Genomic DNA, 18,207 nt, shown 5'->3' on the forward strand with positions numbered 1-18,207 from the left:
CTGTCATTTTTTGAACCCCAGTCATTCCAGGCACTAATCAACGGGATTTCAGAGTGCTAAGTAAATCCCAATAGTATTCCACCCACAAACCAGCACATCTGGGAAAACAAAGACTATAGAAATAGATAAGAAAATAAGGTCTCTATATAACATAGAATAAAATACTCCAAACAAATTTTGATTTGAGCTCATTCCTCTGAGTAAATGTGTCATTCCAGGCACAAATAGACCTCCAGCTGACCTGCTAACCTATTTTTACACAGAATCTATTTGCTACTAATGACCATAAATATACTATTTCAACAGCAGAAGACTAATAGCGGGTTCCATTGATCGGTGTAAGTTTATTACTTTACTTGGGTGGTGGAGAAGCCGCGGCACCGCCCTGCATCACATACCTTGTGCCAGAAACCAGGAAGCGCCGAGGATTGGCTCACCATTACCGAGGCACGGAGTACCCGATTCACAGGTGTACTTAATGTTGATGTTTGCGCAGTTTAGCGATTATTTGCTACTGCGCATGCATGAATTATGCTTAGACCCCTACGGCACATGCGTTCCCCTGTTTGTATGCATAAAAACCATCGACGTGACTGGGCATTAAGTGAACGCAAACAAAAGGCCGCATCATGGGCATGTTATGGGAGTGCCGCGGGCATGTCAGTGAAAGAGCTTCCACAGAGGCCATGCTTAGGTGGAGACACCGCACCTAGGCAGGTGCAAGTGTCAATGAAGGACGCGATGGTGCGCCGATGGTGGAATGTCTTGAACCACGGGCGGAGTTAGACCGTGCATGGGGACTGAAAGTGGGCGTCTCAGGGCCTTGCACATTCCAGGACACGCTAGTACACATGGGGATGGCTGAAACTAGCATTTGCATGTAATCGCCGCTGGGAGTCTGCAAAAAGCCGCAGATTGTGGAATATTGTGTTGAGGACTGCTGCATCCTTAGATTCACATTTTGTGAAAATGTTACTTACTTTGATTCAGAGACGGACATATCTCTTCTCACTGGACACAAATAGTGAGTGTTAGCGAACAGCGCATGCGCAGAAGTACATTTATGCATTTTCGAACTATCTCCGGATGATCTTGGCTGGATATCTCTAAAGGTGCATACACACGGTCAGATTTGTCACATGTGTCAGATGAACGACTGAACGATTTGAACGATCTGAATGATTTAATGAACGATTTGAACTACGAACGATTTTTGACTGCTTTAAAATGAATGGAATCGTCCAAATCTCACTGCAAACACATCAGATGTCAGATATCGTTATCTGACCATCGGGAACGCGCATCGTTCAGACATGTCAGATATGTCAGATTTTCCATCAGATATGAACGATTTTTGAAATCGGTATCGTTCAGATCTGAAGAAAAATCTGACCGTGTGTATGCACCATCAGTGTGAAATGGTCATTACTGGATGGCATCCAAGAGAATGCACACAAGAGATCTGTCTCATGGGAGTGTTGTGTGCTTGTAGCCAGGGCCGGCCCAAGCCTGATTTTTTTGGTAAGCGGATATAGATTTTAGCGCCCCCTGTTGAAATAAAGCCTCTTATTTCGGTGTGTGAAATATCGAGAGTGCATGTAATAATGTGACAATGACAAAAGGGAATCTGTAGATCAAAAGACCAGCTTTATATACACATGGTTATAACTTAATACTATACTCAGTGGCGTCACTAGGGTTGGTGTAACCGAGTGCAGTAACTAATGGTGTTACCCCACATGGACCTTCTCCTGCATCAGAACAAACAGAGGCCCTGATTCAGAGCTGGACGCTCTGACAGAGCGCTCGCTCTGAATCAGGGCCGTCCCTCTGAATTTAAGAGCGGCCTCCTGGCCGCTCGCATAGCTGTGGGTGACAACCCACAGCTATAGCGAGCGGCCAAAATGATGGTCGCGATGGTCAAGACCATCGGGCTTGCGACGAGACCCTTGCGGTAGGGTCTCCTTGCCGCAAGCCCTGGAGTGATTTTGGCTCTATCAGTGATGTCAGTGGGGCTGGCCCCAGACGGTAGGCGTTCCCATGGGAATGCCTCTGTCTGGGCAGCCACGCCCCTGGCCCGCCCACCAAGGGGGGCGTGCTGTCACTCACCATCGACAGCACGCCCCCTTTGGTGCGAGACGCATAACGACGGCTTGCCCGTAGTTATTCGGGCCTTGCGCATGCGCACGACGGAGCCGCCTCCGTCATGCACATGCGCACTTGGCCAACATCGACCCACTTGCGAGCGCTCAGCGCTCGCGGGTCTGAATTAGGCCCAGAATCCTTAGTAATAAAATACAATGGATCTAACAGGGAAAAAACATACACATTAACCCCTGCTGTGTGGGGCTCCACATGATAAATAAAAAACACACACATAGGGGGTCATTCAGACCCACTCGCAAGCGGCAGTACGCTCGCAAGTGGGTCGATGTTCCCCACTGCGCATGCGCACGACGGAGGGAGCTCCATCGTGCGCATGCGCGAGACCCGGACTGCGACAGCCAAGCTGTTGCTCCGGGTCTCGCACCAAAGGGGGCGTGCTGTCGATGGTGACAGCACGCCCCCTTTGGTTGGCGTGCCGCCTACCGTCTGAAGCCGGCCCCACTGACATCACTAGTGATGTCAGTGGGAGTGATTTTGGCTCTGATAGAGCCAAAATCACTCCAGGGCTTGTGGCAGGGAGACCCTACCGCAGGGTCTCCGTCGCAAGTCGGATGGCCGTGATGTCAAGACCATCGCGACCATCTTTTTGGACGCTCGTATATGCTGTGGGTTTTCACCCACAGCTATACGAGCGTCCAGGAGGACGCTCCATTTTAATGGAGGAGGGCCCTGATTCAGAGCGAGCGCTCTGGTCAGAGCGTCCGGCTTTGAATCAGGCCCATAGGCCACAACATGAAAAAAACAAACACATATGCCCCCACATGAAAATAATATATCACATAGGCTTTGCAGAAAAAAACACACATAGACCCCTACATGAGAAAAAAAAACACACACATTAGCACCCACATAAAAGTAATAAAACACATAGGATTTGCATGAAAAAACACACACACATAGGCCGTGACATGAAAAATAATTAAATACACACACACACATAGGCCCCCACATGAAAATGTATGGTGTTATAGGGCTCCTATACAGCAGGACAACCCTGGATGCTAAGCTATAATTATATCATAAGATATGTATTCAGGGAGAGGGAGACAGCCAGTGGGTGACAGGGAGAGGGCAACAGCACTAGCTGACAGTGAGAGGAAGACGACAGGGAGAGGGTGACAGGGAGAGGGTGATAACAGGGAGAGGGTGACAGCACTGGGTGACAGGGAGAGGGTGATGACAGGGAGAAAGTGACAGCACTGGGTGAGAGGGCGACCGCATTAGGAGACATTAGGAGACGGAAAGAGTGACGACAGGGAGAGGGTGACAGCACTGGGTGACAGGGAGAGGGTGACGAATGGGAAAGGGTGACGGAGAGGGCAACAGCACTAGGAGACAGGGAGAGGGCGACAACAGGGAGAGGGTGACAGCACTAGGAGACAGGGAGAGGGCGACAACAGGGAGAGGGTGACAGCACTAGGAGACAGGGAGAGGGCGACAACAGGGAGAGGGTGACAGCACTAGGAGACAGGGAGAGGGCGACAACAGGGAGATGGTGACAGAGAGGATGACAGCACTGGGTGACAGTGAAAGGGTGATGACAGGGAAAGGATGACAGTGACGACAGGGAGTGGGTGACAGGGAGAGAAATACCAATGGGTGACAGGGACAGGGTGACAGCCATACAGGGTATTTCAATTTCCTTACCTGGTGCCAGAAGTTACTGCAGCGCGTGTATGGTGGCTCCTCCTTGGACCTCAATAGACACTGGCTGATGACGTCATGGACAATATACAGAAGGGGATCTAGCTGCTTACCTCACTTAACGCCGGGGACGGTCACGCGATCGTGACGTCAGATCCCCGGCGTCCAGCACAGCCCCAGAGAGAGAGGAAGCTGGGGTTGTTTGAAAGGGGCGGAGCGGAGGAGAGCTCAGCCATCCATCCAGCTGAGCACAGACTCTTACAAGCTGTGTCACTGGGGGTAGAGGTAGCGGCTGTGGCACTGGCGGCTGGCTGCACAGCAGCATATAATGAGTCAGTATGACTCATTGTAATGCCGGCAGTTGTGGGGGATCGCGCGGGTCTCAGGAGATGACGGGGCCGCCCTTACAGCTTGGCGACGTACGCGGATGCGTACCTGGCGTAATGGGCCGGCCGGCCGGCCCTGCTTGTAGCTAGAGTTCCGTGCTACTCTGAGTGGTGCATATGGAGAAGGGAAGCCTGTTCCAGACAGATCTTTTGCACCCAGCATGGGGCTGGTACAAGTGCCAATACCTATGGTGGCGGTTGTGGCTATGGACGGAAACACAGTGGGGAAAGCGGCTTCCCGCTTGGAGCTGCACAGATCCTCACAGCACTACAGAAAGTTGCATTATAATAAGGGTGTAAAACGTATCAGTGGTTTCCTGCTTTGTGACCGACTCACAATCAGCCCATACAAGTGCAACATCCTGGTATCATGCCAGCCAATGTTCTGTCGCTATATAATTACTTACAAAGGGAGGTCAGGACACTCTAGCAGTCAGTTTCTCTAAAGGTGTAAGATTGATGTTTTTTCCTTTTGCAAATTCTTTTATACATTGTGTACGTCACACCAATCTGTTACAGGGTTTCCTCTCAAGACCGCTGAAAGCCAGAATAGCAAAACACACAAAAAATACGAATGATATCTATGCAAAGTTTCACTACAAAGAAATAACAAACGTAGGGCTGGGCTGTACTACTGTAGGGTGTACTCAAGGCGATAACATTTCTTTCTAGCAAGAAATAACTTTTAAAAAAAAAGAAATGTCAATTTTCACAGGCAAATTTGCTGATTGAGAAAGTGACAAATTCTAGAACAATTTGCCGAATAGGGACTGAGATGCATTCTTTAAAACTGGTCACACATGCTGTGATATCAGCCAGTCTGCCCTACTGTATATTGTGGCCTGTATAGTCAAGTAACTAGTGTGCTTCCCAATATAACCCCATCAGGTTTGATCTGGGCATTATCAGAGATGCCGCTCTTGGCTAACAACATTTTTCTGTGTATATTTTAAATGCTTTGTACGTTATGGTGATTAACTGTATCCAATTCAGAGCCAAGAATTGTATGCATTTGAGTTACATCTACACTTGCGGCTGAGGAGGTGTAACTGGGCTGTAATGGGGCGTTCTCACGTAGGCCATGTTCATTGAGTGTATGTTTTATTTTCCCTAGAAAATTTCTTAAAGGTTTGAAACTCTACATATAAAATTACCCCTAAGAATTAAAATGCATCTGTCGCAAGTCTGGGGCGGATTATGGATGCGGCCCGTATTTAGGAAGTTGGCTAGACCTAAGCCTGAGGTGCGGAGTCTAATGTGCCGACGGTATTCACCAGGGACCCTCGCAAGAAGGTATGGACTTGGCTGCGTCTGACACACAGGTCGCGGCCCTCAGGATAGGTTCCCTTATACAGGTGCTGGTAAACTCTGGATGAAGCGGAGAAGACTTATATCTTAGTCGACAGGCCGGGTCAGAACCAAACAGACTTTAGACGGTACCAGGGAGCAGGCCTAACCAGGTCACAGGGAATAGCTGAAGTCAAAACCAGATATCAGATGCAGTACCAGGGGTCAGGAGAAATTAGGGTCACAAACGAAGCCAAGGTCAGGAACAGGTAACAGAATATCACAGGAACGCTGGAGTACGGTAAATGAGCCTATACTCTGGCACTGGCGTGCTCCCAGATTCTTCCTTAAATAGCAGGGCTCCCCCAGTCACTTCCTGTGACGTTGCTTAAGGGTGTGTGTATGGCCCTTTAAATTTACAGCAGGTCGGCGCGCGCGCCCGTAGGGAGCTGCGCCCGCCTGCATCCGTCAGGGGAAGGAGAGGCAGAGGGCAGCCTTGAACGCTGGTGATGTACCACCCGTTGCCCCTCTGCAGACCAGCGCCACTGGACCCAGTACCTGAGTGCCAGAGTCCGGCGCGCTGTGACATTACCCCCTCCTCTAGGGGTGGGCACCGAACACCCCACAAATGACTTGCCAGGAAACTCCTGATGGAATTTCTGAAGAAGTCGGGGTGCATGAATATCTGAGGCCTTGATCCAACAGCGCTGTTCTGGACCATATCCTTTCCAGTCCACCAAGAACTGGACTATACCTCGGGACATCCTGGAGTCTAAAATGTGCTTCACCTCATACTCCTCCTGATGATCTACTGGAATAGCTGCTGGAGGATCACAGGGCTTCAAAAATAAATCTATTCAGAACCAGCGGTTTCAAAAGGGAAACGTGAAAATCATTCGGAACCTTAAGCGTGCCAGGAAGTCTTAAACGATAAGCCACAGGATTTATTGATTGGAGAATCTGAAATGGCCCAATAAACCTGGGAGCGAATTTCATTGTAGGTACCCTCAGATGTAAATTTTTGGTTGACAGACATACTCTGTCATCCGCACACAGTAAAGGAACTTTCCTCCTCCTTCTGTCTGCCACCATCTTGTATCGTGAAGATGCTCTGAACAAGTTCCTCTTAACGTCCCTCCATATGTTGAGGAATCGTTTAACTGTATCATGGACAACAGGAAGAGCTATCAACCCAAAGACTGGTAATTCTGGTAACGCAGGGTGTAACCCATACTGTATGAAGAATGGAGAATGACCCGCTGACTCATGAAACAAGTTGTTAAGAGCAAATTCAGCCCAAGGAAGTAAAGCAACCCAATCATCCTGATTGGCTGACACATACATACGAATGAAATTTTCCAAATCTTGATTTACCCGTTCCGTCTGACCATTACACTGAGTATGATAGGCCGATGAAAAGCTTAGTTTGACACCAAAACAATTACATAATGCTTTCCAGAATTTGGAAGTAAATTGCACCCCACGATCTGACACAATGTATTTTGGAAATCCATGCAACCGGAAAATCTCCGTTTTAAAAACCTCTGCTAACTTTGGAGCCGAAGGTAGTCCTTTTAATGGAACAAAGTGTGAAGGTTTGGAAAACCTATCCAGAACTACCCAGATGGTAGTAAATCCTTGACAAGAAGGTAGATCTGTCACAGAGTCCATCGAAATGTGGGTCCAAGGACAATCAGGCACTGGTAGTGGAAGCAGGGACCCTGATGGCGCGTGTGGCGGAACTTTATGCTGAGCACAAATGTGACAAGCTGCCACAAAGTCCTTCACATCCTGACGGACAGTCGGCCACCAATAATTCCTGAGAATTAGTTCCAAAGTTTTCCTTATGCCCGCATGGCCCGTGAAGCGTGATGAATGGGCCCACTGAAGTAACCTAGACCGGAACTCAGGTGCTATAAATGTCTTTCACATTGGAATCTTGACCCGGTTGGTAGCTGCCACAAAACACGCAGGGTTCAAATTTGGTTTGTCTTCTTTTACCTCCTCCACCTCAACAGCATTGAATGCTCGGGAGAGCGCATTAGCCTTGACGTTCTTATTATCTGGCCGGTAGGTAATCACTAAATTAAACTGATCAAAAAACAATGACCACCTAGATAGATGGTAATTTAGGCAGTGAGATGTTTTGAGATACGTCAAATTCTTATTGTTTTTATAGACTGTCACCAGATACTTCGCTCTCTCTAACAAGTGACTCGATTCTTGAAGAGCCAACTTGATGGTAGGTAGTTCTTTATCCCCGACCGCATAATTCCTTTCTGGTGCAGAGAACTTTCAGAAGAAGAACCCACAGGAATACCACTTGCCCGCATCATCCTTCTGTGACAGTACTGCTCCAACACCAATCGTGGAGGCATCCACCTCCAGGAAAAAGCTTGATCACAATTTGGCTGCCTCAGAATGGGTGATGAAAGGAAACACTGCTTTAAACTGAGGAAAGCATCTTCTGCCTCAGGAGGCCACACCGAGAGTCTTGACCCTTTCCGGTAAGAGCAGTGATAGGAGCTGCAATAGACGAGTAGTTCCTGATGAATTGGCAGTAAAAATTGCAAAACCCAAAAAGCGTTGTATTGCTTTCAATCCGACTGGACGGGGCCAGTTGTTGATTGCGGCAAGCTTTCCTGGTTCCATCTGAAGGCAGGAGCCTGAGATGATATAACCTAGAAACGTTAGTTTCCTTTGTTCGAAGGAGCATTTTTCAAGCTTACATAAAAGCTGGTTGGCCCGAAATCGGAACAGTACTTCACACACATGTTGGTGATGACTCTTTTCATTTTCAGAGAATATTAGGATGTCATCCAAGTATACCACTACATATTTGTATAATAAGTCCCGGAAGATATGGTTCATATACTTCTGAAAGACAGCTGGTGCATTACTCAATCCAGGCGCACTAAATTAAAACGTAACTTTTATTGATCAATATTCGTTGGATAAATCTATACAGTAAGGAATAGACAGCGAAATATTAAAAAAGAGACAGAGTAGTCATAGACAATAAACAACATATATTGTGTTAATTAGACATAGAAGTGTGAATTAAAATAAATTGTCCCGCTGTGTGTTTTATGCAAATGTGATTATAATCATACTGTGTGCTATAAATTCAAGAGAGATGTGGATTCAGTCCTATATATCTTGCTATAAATTACTACATTTAAATTTGTGAGCCTTGAAAAAGCTACTATCAGCGAAACGCGCATCGGCGGCATGTCCCGCTGTGTGTAATTAATGTTCAAACAAATGTGACAGGCTGTTAATATCAGATTGAGTGTTCAAGAAGATCTGATATTAACAGATCCCACGAAGATCTAGTTTAGTGAAAATCCTTGCTCCTTTGATTCGGTTGAAATGCTCAGAAATCAAAGGTAGAGGATACCGGTCTTTGATGGTAATGGTGTTCAAACAACGGTAGTCAATGCATGGTCTCAACCTCCCGTCCTTCTTTTTGACAAAGAACAGGCCGACTCCAGCGGGCAATTTGGACTCCCTGATGAAACCTCATTCCAAATTCTCTTTGACGTATTCTGATACTGCCTGGGACTCAGGAAGCAAAAGGGGAAAGACTCTTCCTCGAGGAGGCACCCTCCCAGGCAACAAGTCGATAGCACAATCCCACTCCCTCTGTGCAGGAAGCGTTTCAGCAGCCTTCTTACAGAATACATCCCTTAAGGACCTGTATGGAATGGGAAGAGAATCTCCAGAAGTAGTTACAGAACTCAGGATAACACAATGTGGGGGTTTGACTGATGACAAACATAACCCATGGCATTGAGGTCCCCATGACAGGATTTGAGGTCCTTTCCAGTCTAAAATGGGGGTATGCTTGCGGAGCCAGGGTAGACCCAAGATGACCAGATACTAGGCTGACGGAAGTATGTAGAATGCTATCTGCTCTCGATGGAGCGCTCCCACCTGCATGGAGATTTCTGTCGTTCGGGAGTGGATTGTAGCTGCAGGAAGTTTATTCCCATCCACTCCAATGATACATAAGGGTGTTTGCAGAGGTACACTCGGAATTCCCAGTTCTTGCACCTTCTTAGCGGAAATGAAGTTGCCATCGGCACCTGAATCTAAGAAAGCCTTTAAGATCTCAGAGGAGTTCCCATGGACCAGAGTTACATCGATGGTGAACTGTGGAGTAGTACAGTCTTTTGGGGTGTGATGAAACGTACCTAATCTGACCACCCCTTGATCAGTTCGGCATTCTCGTTTCCCGGACTTTTTAACCAGCCCGAAAGAAGATGACCAGGTTCACCACAGTACAGAGCTTGTTTTTGAACCTCCTCTCCCTCTCTGAGGCAGGAAGGCGGGACTTCCCAACCTGCATAGACTCTTCAGAAGATTCCACTGGTGCCGTGAACCATGGAGCGAGCTTGAAGGTGAAGCGACGGGACTGTTCCTTCTCTTGTGCCCTCTCCCTGTGGCGAAGATCTACCCAAATACTCAAGGAGATTAAAACATCTAAAGTGGTTGGCAATTCTCTGGATGCGAGTACATCTTTGATCTGATCTGACAACCCCTGCATAAATGTGGCTACCAGGGCTTCATTATTCCACCCTAATTCTGAAGCAAGGGTTGGAAACTGCACAGCATACTGTCCTGCCAATTGATTGCCTTGTTTTAGCTGCAAGATAGCTGACCCCACAGAGGATACTCGTCCAGGCTCATTGAAGACCCTCCAAAAAACTTTCAAAAATTCAGCGCTGTTATTGACATGGGGATCATTTCTTTCCCACAATGGCCAACGCCTGACCGGATAGCAGCGAGATAATGTAAGCCACCTTCGTCCTCTCTGAAGGGAAGTTTGCTGCTTGGACCTCAAATTGAATTGAGATTGGTTTAGGAATTCTCGACACCTTTGGGATCCCCATCATACTTCGTAGGATTCGGAATGTGTAATGGATCGGTAGCCCCCCAGCTTGTATAGACACCGTAGGAGGAGTGGATAACTGCACTAGAGGTGACTGAGCAGCACCGACTTGCTGCATTAGGGTCTGCAGACACTGCATAATCTGGGCCTGGTCTTGTTCTTGCTTCTCGACCCTAGCAAGAAGGTTCTCGTGGAGATGGGTTCCCAGCAGCATCCATGTCTTTTTTGGCCAGTATTCTGTAGCAAGTCTCGAGCGGATTATGGATGCAGCCCGTATTTAGGGAGTTAACTAGACCTAAGCCTGAGGCGCGGAGTCTAATGTGCCGGCGGTATTCACCAGGGACCCTCGCAAGAAGGTATGGACTTGGCTGCGTCCGACACACAGTTCGTGGCCCTCGGGATAGGTTCCCTTATACAGATGCTGGTAAACTCTGGATGAAGGGGAGAAGACGTATATCTTAGTCGACAGGCCGGGTCAGACCCAAACGGACTTTAGACGGTACCAGGGAGCATGCGTAAACAGGTCACAGGGATTAGCCAAAGTCAAAACCAGATATCAGATGCAGTACCAGGGGTCAGGCAAAATCAGGGTCACAAACGAAGCCAAGGTCAGGAGCAGGTAACAGAATATCACAGGAATGCTGGAGTATGGTAAATGAGCCTACACTCTGGCAATGGCATGCTCCCAGATTCTTCCTTAAATAGCAGGGCTCCCCCAGTCACTTCCTGGGGGAGCCCTGCTTAAGGGCGTGTGTATGGCCCTTTAAATTTCCAGCAGTCCGGCGCACGCGCTCGTAGGGAGCTGCACCCGCCTGCATCCATCAGGGGAAGGAGAGGCAGAGGGCAGTGGGGAACGCTGGTGATACACCACCCGTTGCCGCTCCGCAGACCAGCGCCGCCGGACCCGGTAAGTGAGTGCCGGAGTCCGGCGTGCTGTGACAGCATCCCACCAAGTGCCAGCGATATTTGACACCGTATGGGGTGGCAGTTGGTGTGGCTCCCCTATTTGAAGTTTGGACCGTTCTTCCGGCCCACCTCTGGAGCAGACACTGGTCAGATCACTTATGGTTAGGGTGTGATGTGTCGTAGAGTGGCAGGAATATCCCCCATGTAGTGGGGGGACATGTATGACTATTTGTACATATGGAAAGGGACCCTGTCAATACAAGGTTTCCTTACATCCCTATCTCACATAAGCAACATAGTGTGATCACAAACCAGCCTTAAACTTTACACAGGGTGACATAATTATCTACGGAGAGTAACCCCCTCAAAGGGCACACTCACCACCCAGGCTATACCCCAATATCACATCTACAAATGTGACTCCACAGAGTCAAGTTGCTGCACCTTAGGTGCCTATAAGGAGACGTAGTACCAATCAACACTACGGATAGAGGCACCCTAAAGGAGCCATTTAACTTTCCTAGCAACCATTGCCACTCTTTAGGATTTTACATAGTGATAGTTCACATACTGGAGCATTGTGTCTGCCAGAGAAATAAACACTATTCCTCATATTTACCACTCATTTGTCTTCATTAATTATCATTACTGGCTAACGCCTACACATTATTCTTTGGTCTAATACCCCAGGTAAGCGCTGAGTACATATTGTATGCTTATTAATGGCAGGAATATTGTTTGACCATTGGAAATCTACATACAGCATTCAGGACCTCATTCAGAGTCGGTCGTTGCGGCCGCACGGTCGTACGCCACCGATGTTCGCTAAACTGCGCATGCGTAAAATTCGCAGTGCGCGTGCGCAAACTAGCTGTTACGATCGGAAATATCTCTCTCCTTGAACTTGGCCAGGTTGTTAGTTTGAGTGACAGGATGAGGCATTTGTGGGTGGTAACAGGGGAAGGTGCTTGTGAACGGGGGAGTGGAGATCCGAACGCAGGCGTGCCTGACTTTGCAAACAGCGTTTTATGGGAGTGCATAATTAACAAAGTAGTGTCATAGCACACGTGACATGGGAGGTTTTACACTGACTTGATCGTAGAGCTTAAGAGAGGGTATGGTCAACCTTAAGCTCTACGACCAGTTCCGATGGTTCCCGATGGTCTCAATTAATCCTTATATGCCCGGAGATGACGTGTAATGCGAACGAGAAGGGGCCGTATTTTTTGTCTTACGGCCGCATCCTACCTTTGGTTGTCCAGCTAACGATCCCATCTTAATGACGCAACTTGCGAGTGCATCATTTGCATATCCGGCCACTTTTCCCTTACGACCGTGCGGCCGCAACGACCGACTCTGAATGAAGTCCTCAGTCCCATCTCTTCTACTGATCTGGCAAACATAGAAGTACATGTGTAAGCTGGTATTAAGGACCACTTCCGTATGTCTAATTCTACATCTAGGACATTATTGATATCACTCATACATATCACTGGAATTAGCAAAAATAGAAATAGCAAAATAAATATTGCTCCTACTTTAAGAATTTTGTTGTTAAACAGAGGAAGTTTTTAGATTGACAACACTATTAGGAGAAATATTCAACTATTGCACTGATAAAGACATACAGCACCAGCCATATGGGTCTATTTGGACTTGTTTAAGAACAAAGTTGAAATGTCTTTTGATTAAAACTGATACTACTCTTGAATTTCTAGAGTTTACAATGCATTAGGAATGTAACAGGTTGGGTGTGGGATCTCAGCGGTGGGGATGCCGGTGGTAAGAATACCAACAGCGGTATCCCAACAGTCAGAATCCCAACAGAAGTAGGTAAGCATGCTAACCCTCCCCCTATCCCCAACCCAGCTTTCCCATGGTCTAACCCTAACCCTCCCCCCCGCAACTTAATGCTAGCCCTCCCCACCTGTAGTCTAACCCTCTCCTCACAGCCTAACTTCCACCTAGTGCCTAACCGCGACCGCCAGGGTGCCGACTACTTCCCGAATGTACCGCCCAGCAAAGTCTTTAGTATATGGGGCCCCAGAATCTAATTAATTTGTATTTTAAGGTATAGTCAAATGAAATATAGTGTTCAAATTATTAGCAACATAACCTTTAAACTGCCTCAGAATCATAGATGTTTAGTTTTACCTTTATTCTTAACCTAGTGAACGTGTTTTACTATTGTAATGCTTAGGAGTAAATTTACTTAGAATCGAGTTTGTCCTGAGTTTGCTCAAGAACAAACACTCTGAGCTATGCCTGGACTCTGGAGAGCTTTGTATAATCAAATTCTCAAATTTACAAAGATTCGAGTTTTTCGATGGTGAATGAGATTGAGTTTTCTCTGGCGAGTTCCCTGTGCTTGACTGCAGCCAAACACACCCACTCAGTGAGCTACGTGCAGGCTCTTGTGTGTATTTTGTGTAAAAAAATGTTACAAATTAGAACAAAAATTATGTGGGGTCCCCCCGAAAAGCATAACCAGTCCCGGGCTCCAGAGCCAGTCCTGCTTTAAAAATATGGGGGGGGGAATGTGTAGGGGTCCCCCGTATTATATGAACCAGCACTGGGCTCTGTGAGCCTGTGCTGGTTATAAAATATTGGGGAAAAATGGCGTGGGGGTTCCCATATTTTTAAAACCAGCACCAGGCTCTAACTAGCTGGAGTGTAATGCCACAGCCAGTGGACCCTTTCACCGGTTCACCCCGGCCAAAGCATTAATACCCCAAACTAGTCAGCCGGGGATCCCAGGAGAAGTGTGGACACCCTAATAAAGGGGTCTTCCTACTCCTGAGCAACCCAACCCGGGGCTCTTCCCTGCACCCCTGACGGGTGCAGGGGGAATTATGATAATATTTAATGTGTTTCTTACAGAGGGACTACAGGTGCCAGCGTGCCTACCCTTTGTGACTTGTGGAACTGCAAATGCCAGCAGGCAGCCACCACAGGTACCCCCACTGTAAAAATAATAGTAAACAAATGACAGTACACACACACACCATAGATAGTATCATTCTATTTCACACAAAACATACATACTCACCTTGTCCCCCGTGAATGGTCTCCTTCTCCAGTAGAAATCCACGATTATCCCTAAAAAAAAAATTCTATACTCATCTACCTCCTGGAGCAGGTCAGTGAACTTTATTAGGGGTGCAACCACCTCCCCTGGGATCCTCGGCCTGGGCTGACTACTTTGGGGTGTTAATGATTTGGCTGGGGTGACACAGTGAAAGGGCTCCCTGGCTGTGACATTACACTCTGGCTAGTCTGATCCTGGTGCAGGTTTTAAAAATACAGGGGCCCCCACACCATTTTTTCCCTGTATTTTTAAAACCAGCACCGGCTCACAGAGCCCAGTGCTGGTTCATAAAATATGGAGGTCCCCATCACGAGCCTGGGGCTGGTTATGCTTTTGGTGGGGACCCCCACATCATTTCTTTTTTCAACATTTAACCCTTTTTTGGCTATTTACAGGTAAAGAAACATACACGGTTCACACTGATCTGTGTATGTTTCTGCAGAACTCGCAGCTCACAGGCAGGTGAATTGGTTTCTCGAATATGGAAACGAGTTTTGTCCGCATTCCTGAGTGCAATAAAACTTGATTGTTGGTAAATTCCCAAATCCTATGTTTACCAGGGAAAAGGTTCGTGAGTTTGTCAGATGGTGAAATGAAGCGTCTTTGCTAACTCTCCTGTAGCAAACGAGAATTCTCTCCTGAGTTAGACTTTAGTAAATTTACGAGTTACAAAAAAATGGCCAAACTCTCCAGAGAATGCTAACTCGACCAAACTCGATTCTTAGTAAATTTACAGTACCCCTTAGTGTCATTTATATGTTAGAATTATTCATGCTGTACTGAGGTTTATTTAGCTGGAGCAGACCATCAAGCCGAGTTCCAGCTAAATAAAATGTTGCTGTAGTAATTTATTTATTTATTTATTTATTTATTACCAGTTATTTATATAGCGCACACATTTTCTGCAGCGCTTTACAGAGAATATTTGGCCATTCACATCAGTCCCTGCCCAGTGGAGCTTACACTCTATATTCCCTATCATACACACACACACACACATACATACTAGGGGTAATTTTGTTAGGCGCCAATTAACCTACTAGTATATTTTTGGAGTGTGGGAGGAAACCGGAGTACCCGGAGGAAACCCACGCAAGCACAGGGAGAATATACAAACTCCACACAGTTAGGGCCATAGTGGGTATCGAACCAACGAGCTCAGTACTGTGAGGCAGTAACGCTAAGCATTACACCGTCTGTGCTGCCCAAAGTAATGAGTCAGAGTTATTTATGTGAAACTGTAATTCTCTGTATGTATGAAATGATCTGCAGTATTCACTCTAAGAAGTGATTGTAACATTTGTATTGAGAAAGTATTCTCCCATATTTACTTCGCAAACACGAATTTTACTTACCTGAGATCTGGAGAATTGATACTAACGTCTGAGATACTTGCTATTTACCTGAGTGTTACAATTGATTATTAGTCAAATTATCTGCAGCCTTCCCTGCAACCCAATCCTGTACAAATACAATTATAAAGATTTCACATGACACAAGAATGGAGTAAACAAAATCAGGATATTCAAAGTTGCACACAACCAAACCCCACAGTAAATATGTTTCATACAGGCATATTTATCAATATTATTTACTAAAATAATGTGAAAACTGTGTTTTAAATGTATTAAAGGGCGTTTGGAGCAGTTTTCCTAAAAAAACTACTCACAGACCCGTATTCAATTTGAGCTGAGCCGCGATACTTTTTCGCCTCCCAGACTTTTCGCCTACATCGCATGTTTTGCAGGCGGAAAAGTATTGGTGCGCGTGCCCGCGTATCGCCGTATTCAATTTGAAAGTAGGTGAAAACGGGACCCGTTGAAACTTAAACAAGCGGAAAGTACTGTCAGTTGTGGGGAAAAATCAGCATGAGACCCCCCAAAAGATGCTCTAACATTGGGGTTAGCTATGGTACCCCCCGATTTGGCTTTCTGAAGGTATTTTGTGTTTTTAAACGCGCTCATTAGGTGCTAAATAGCGTTTTTGTATAAGTGGTGAAGAATAGTATTCTGGGGTTTTTTTCTGTAGCAAATAACTTATCCCAGCAAATTTGGGGTACTTGAAAATGGGGGTTAGCATATTTTAAAGTTGCTAAAGTGAAGTTAAAAAAACGTGAAAAATCCATCTGCCGCAAGTCCCTGCAATTAAAAAAAACACCTGGGGCATACTTGGGGACCCCCCTAGAGGCAAGTTTGCTAGTTTTTAACTTTGTCCCCCAACTTTTTTTTGGCGCCCCCAAATTCAAAGTGATTTTTTGGGGTGTCCTTAAGTGTTTTTTTTTATTTAATTTACACAGTTTACCTTTGGGGGACTGTCTGAAGGCTGCACGGGGGTTCCTGCAACGTTGCACCCCAAAACCGCCAATTCTGCACTTTCTTCCGCCTGGTATTCATAAGCGAAACTTTTTCGCCTATTACATTGCATTGACTTTCCGCTTTTCGCTCCAAATTGAATACGGACCTAAGCCCTTAAATACACACAGTTTAATACCTCTTTTCCACCAAAAACCCAGGTCCGACCTAGGTTTTTGGACACGGTTCCAACCCTGGTCAGACCCATTTACTGCACCTTCGATCTGGGTTACTCCCAGGTCAGCCCTGTTCACACTGAACTCACGTCTGCCCTGCTAAACCTGTGAGGTCATACAAAGTGGGAGGTGAATGCTCCACAACCACCAATCAGCTCATTTTAGGCATGACCCAGGTCAGATAACCCGGGTTGCACCGTTTGCACTGCACCATTACCTGGGTCCATCCTGGGTCCAACCCTGGTAGCTACCTGGGTTGGATTGCTGGGTCACTTGACCTGGGTTATTTTTCAGGGACCCTTTTACACTGAGCTGCAACCCGGGTAGACCCAGCAAAAACCCAGGTTTTTGCTCTGGTGTAAAAGGGGTATTAGTAAGCAGATCACATTTCCCATACTTGTACAGGGAAATGTGATCCTGCTCAAATTTATTAAAATAAAATTGTTAAAAAATAAATAATGGATGGAGCCGTGTGATAATAACGCCATGTCTAAATAGACCATAGGTTGATCACTGTAAAAAAAAAATATATATTTAAAGAAAAATAAACACCTGCACCCAGGGACTGGTGATCTCTGACCCAGCTGCTCTGTGCTGTAAACTGCGATGCCGGCATTTACAGGAGCCCTGTGATCAACTGACTGGTGTCAGAGAGAAGCTCACTGGATTACAGATCACTGGTTCAGGTAAGTGTTGGCTTAGCGGGAGAGAGGAAGCAGTCCCTTCATGTGATATTTGATACATCCTAACGATGTATTCAAATATTGCATTGTGATTTTGGGAAAATGTATCACATCCCATCTTTATCTCAGATTGTGATAAATATGCCCCATAGTATCTATCCAATCTGAGGCATTTCAAAAAGCTGTTTAAACTTGGAAATAACATTGAATAAGGTAATTGCAAGTTACAAAGTCTTTAACTTGCAGAAATTGCCAGCAACTCTTCAGAAGTTCCATTTCAAGATCTGGAAATACTGTGACATTATAGTTTTCAGACCTTAATGGATTAATGATGAATTACACTGACCTTCCCTTTTCTCTCAGTCAAACATTTTTCAGGTGCTGTAATGGCTAACAGTGCATGTTGTAGAGAGGGTTCACCTTGCAGCAGGGAGTTTGAGAGCCTGCTTAAGGCCCCCATACATCAGAGATTGATTGCAGCAATCGTGCAATTTGCAATCGATTGTGTATAAAAATCTTTCCTTTTTTCAATCGATTGTGGCAATTCTGCAATCTGCAAGATTTTTATACACAATCGATTGCAAATTGCACGATTGCTGCAATCAATCTCTGATGTATGGGGGCCT

The 18,207-nt window shown here is 46.2% G+C and overlaps 1 protein-coding gene across 1 annotated transcript in view; it reads right to left on the reverse strand.

The window, feature by feature from the left end:
* CHST12 (carbohydrate sulfotransferase 12) overlaps positions 1-17,984 on the reverse strand; it is a 61,976-nt gene extending 43,992 nt beyond the window's left edge. Inside the window, exon 1 of the mRNA XM_088451895.1 lies at positions 17,928-17,984. The gene's annotated coding sequence lies outside the window, so the exon portion shown is untranslated. The remainder of the gene's footprint in view (positions 1-17,927) is intronic.
* Between the last annotated feature and the right edge of the window lie 223 nt (positions 17,985-18,207).

Source organism: Taudactylus pleione, unplaced genomic scaffold (genome assembly GCF_031769625.1).
Source record: "Taudactylus pleione unplaced genomic scaffold, aTauple2 ptg000032l, whole genome shotgun sequence".
In the NCBI taxonomy this organism is placed as follows: Eukaryota; Metazoa; Chordata; class Amphibia; order Anura; family Myobatrachidae; genus Taudactylus; species Taudactylus pleione.